This window comes from Glycine max, chromosome 9 (genome assembly GCF_000004515.6).
Source record: "Glycine max cultivar Williams 82 chromosome 9, Glycine_max_v4.0, whole genome shotgun sequence".
In the NCBI taxonomy this organism is placed as follows: Eukaryota; Viridiplantae; Streptophyta; class Magnoliopsida; order Fabales; family Fabaceae; genus Glycine; species Glycine max.
In genome coordinates this window covers 7,057,518-7,061,901 of record NC_038245.2, presented here as the reverse complement: position 1 = coordinate 7,061,901, position 4,384 = coordinate 7,057,518, and positions in this window count along the sequence as shown.

The window sequence follows — 4,384 nt, the reverse complement described above, 5'->3', positions numbered from 1 at the left end:
AATTAAACGAATCACATAGCAATAATCTCACAATTCAAAAATAAACATATTAAATATAATAATAATTAAAAGTCATCAAATTTCTCAACAATTATATATAATATATATAAATATATTTATAATATAATATTAATAATTAGATATATAGATAAATGAGACTTATAATAATTCACAAACTATAATTAGTAATAATTGATCGAAAGTCATACAAAAATATCATTCTTATTATTATTATCAGAAGAGTTAATTGTGCATCAACATTGCTTTCTTTAACTTGATTTTATATATATATATATATATATATATATATATATATATATATATATATATATATATATATTTCTGGTTTAGTTAGCAGATATTCAACTGGCAAGCAAGCAGAAGACTCTCTTTGAAAGTTTGCAGGCAGGTAATGATGCATTGAAAACCGTACAAAGATGTTAAAAATTTTATTATATGGATGAAACTGCTAAATTTAAAGCTTATCAAGATTTGAGCATGACTTTACCATTGTGTGCTTACTCTTGCTGCTTTTGAAAAATGATTTTCATGTCTAGATTCATTGTACCAAGATTCCAAACGAAAGGGACATAAATTGTTATATATGCTATTCAATTTAACCCTTTTTCAAATAATATTGTACCTATTTGCTGGAGGAATAGCATTGACATATCGAACTATTACGAAAGCTGAACTTCAATTGGTACACTTGGGTGGTCCAAGCATAGGTTATATCTTTTATAATTCCACAAATCTTCGTTATCCTTTAGAGTTGCTTGTACGACTATAACGCTTAGAAGAATCAATACAACTTATGATTCACAGTTATGATACGTGTATGCAATAGATATATAGATAAATAACCTATATATGTAAAATACATACCTAAATCGATATGCACAAAAAATCGTAAAACACCGATAAGTATAAATTGCAATTTTACAAATTCAAATTAAGAATATACCTCTTAAATATTACTAGCTAAAAGCAAAATAAAAATTAGATAAATCATTGTCATCATAAATTACTTCTAATTACCTATAAATATAAATAATATGAATTTTATTCCTTGCATAAATTTATGAAAAATAATACTTCTATATTTCTATATTATACATGTTTCTATACACGTGCTTCAATGTTTGATATGTAACTCTATTGTATTTTCAAAAGTTTTTATTAAAGGTTTTTGAATATTTCACTGACACATCTACATATTAGTTTGGATGCAGCAGGGACTATGACGGCAAGATAATATCGCGAATGAAAAATTATATTTGGACACTTGATTTAAAATTTTTTTGAGTGTGGTTGGACGAGTGAATTTAAAATATTAAGAAATTTTAAATTTTAATAATTTTAAATATTATAATTGCATTTTTTTTATTTTCAAAATTTGTGTTTTGATAATAAAAAATTAAAATTGTGAGGATAAAAGAAAATGAGTCACTGAGAACTTAGATTATAAAGGAAATACTTGAATATTTTGAAAGGTTCTTTTATGAAGAGAATTTTAATTTTTTATATTTTATAAGAAAATTAAAATTTCATATTTTTAGTTCTTTAAAATTCTGTTTTAAAATTTTAAAAATTTAAATTCTTTATAAAAAAATTCATTTTAGATTAAAAAAAATTAAATTTGATAACTTAGTTTCCTTAGTTAAAATTTTATATCCAAACGCACTCTGAGAAAAACAAGGAGATAAAGAGAGAAATAATTGAAATAATACATAATGAGTCAGTTTATTTAAACTTATTTATTAAAATAAGTATTTATTTTAATAAAATAAATAATTTTCTGTTTTGTTAGTTATTTGTCTAAATTATTTTTGTTTAAAAAAGTCCAATGATCTATTAAATAATTTTATCTTATTTTTTGGTTCAGTTTAGTCCTTTAATTTTTTAAAAAATATTTTGATTATTTTTCTGTTTAAAAAAATTTAAAATAGTCCCTTTGTTCGCATAATGTTAATATCATTAATAGAATAAACATATTAATGGTTAAAATCACCACAAAATGTAGGTTTCTTCTTTCTTCTCTTCCTCTACACCTCCACCACCACCCACAACCACCGTGCACCCATTATCACCACCCACAACCATCGCACACCTAACCACGACAACCAAGCCATACATCACCACCATCAACTAGCATGACACCATCTTCTCCCAAAATGTTGACACCACCACCATCAACTAGTGTGTCACCATCTCCTCCTAAAACGCCAACACACACCCAACGGCCACCATAGCAACCCAAACTATGCAACCTCCAAGCACCATCAAAACCACCACATCGGTGCACCATCAACCTTAGTCGCCTAGATCTGTCCAAAACAACTTAGATTTGCAACCTCCAAGCCATTGTGCCACCTTCAAGAAGCCCAACAATGCCAATCATGACCCAACCATCCCCAAAAACACCATCACCACCTAGATCCAGCCAAAACAACCACTAAAAGAAAAATCGTTATTACTGACGAAATATTTCCCATAGAATGTATTTTGTCGGAAATGTTTGAATTACCAACGGAATTTACCAAAGAAATGTCTTCCGTTGGAAAATGTTTGAATTACCGACATGATTTACCCACAGACAAGTTTCCCATCAGAAAGTATAAAGTATCGACGAATTTTTACCCATTTATTTAATTTTGTCGAAAATTTAAATATTACTGACGGAATAAGTGTTTTTCGGAAACTAAAATTTTACCCAAAATTAAAAGAATCCAACCCTAACCAAACCCTCAATCACTTCCTTTTGGCAAATTTTGAAAGCTTTCACACTCATGGTCACACCGCTGTCACACGAGCTCCACCACTGTCACACCGTCGTCACACGAGGTGCCCAGGCCTCCATCATAGTCATCCTCTCACGTCACACCTAGGTTGCAGTCGCACGCTCACTACCGTCGCACATCGTCGCGCCATTCTCTCACCCACATTGTTGTGCCCTCACCGTCGTCGCCTACATCGTCGCGCCCATGCCAGCTGATTAGTGCTCTTATTTTTAATTATATGTCAAACTCTTTACTTTGCCTTTATATGACAATCGATGAAGGTTCTCATTGTGAATGTATGAATACATGATTTTGATGATGCCAAAGAATAATCAAACAAGGTTGCGTTCAAGATTACTTCAACAAACATTCAAAGGTTAAACATTGCTTCAAGATTAATACAAGGTTGCTTCAACAAACAAGCATTGCTTCAAGATTAATTCAAGATCAAGTTTTGCCTCAAAACAAAGTGTTTTCAAGACATTCAAGACTGTGGTAATTGATTACAAGCAACGGAACTCTTAAAATTCAATTTGAAAAGTCATGACCCTTCGAAATATAACCGTGTAATCAATTACCAGAGTCCTGTAATCGGTTTACTAGTGAAGAATTTTAGAAAAAACTTATATACTAATTAGTATATATTATAATTAATATGTACTAATTATATGTACTAATTAGTATATATTATTATATACCAATTAATAATATACATACTACTTCCAACAAGAAAATAACATATACTAATTAATAAATCTTATAAATAATATATGTTATATCACTTATTATATACTGATTTTTTTGTACTGAAAAAAATACTAATCTTTTCAATAATAAATACTGTCACTAATTACTACTATAATTTAACCGAAAGTGATATATATACTAATTAATAGATATAATAAGAATAATATTTTTAACATCTTTGTACGATTTAAATTTAGCAGTTTCATCCATATAATAAAATTTTTAACATCTTTTAATTTGAAAAGTCATGACCCTTCAAGATATAATTGTGTAATCAATTGTCAGAATTCTGTAATCGATTACCAGTGAAGAATTTTAGAAAAGACTTTTTGAAAATACACATATCTTCAAACCATTTTGAAAAGACACGAATGACCTATATATATGTGTGTCTGACTTCGAAAAGCAAGAGAGAGATATTCGAAGAGAATTTCATTGCCAAATGCTCTCTCAACAACTCTTGGGCAAACACTTACAAATCTATTGAGAGTTCATCCAGGAATTTTAAATTGTATTATCATCTCTAAAAGAGAGAAATTTCTCTAAGTTCTTTAACTTGTATCATTCTTCTCTAAAAGAGAGAGAAACATTCTTCTGTACTTCAAAGCAAACTATTGTTAATCAAGAGACAGTGAGTCTCTTGATTTGTAAAGTTTCCTGAACACAAGGGAAGGGTATCCCTGGGTGGTTCAGAAGTTGTAAAGGGATTTACAAAGTTAGTGAAAATATCAAGTGGGTTACTGAGTACTGGACATAGGCACAGGGCGTGGCCGAACCAGTATAAAACTGAGTTTGCATTTCTCTCTTTTCTTATCTCAGTTATTTTACTGTTGTTTACTTTGTCTTGCATATTTAAA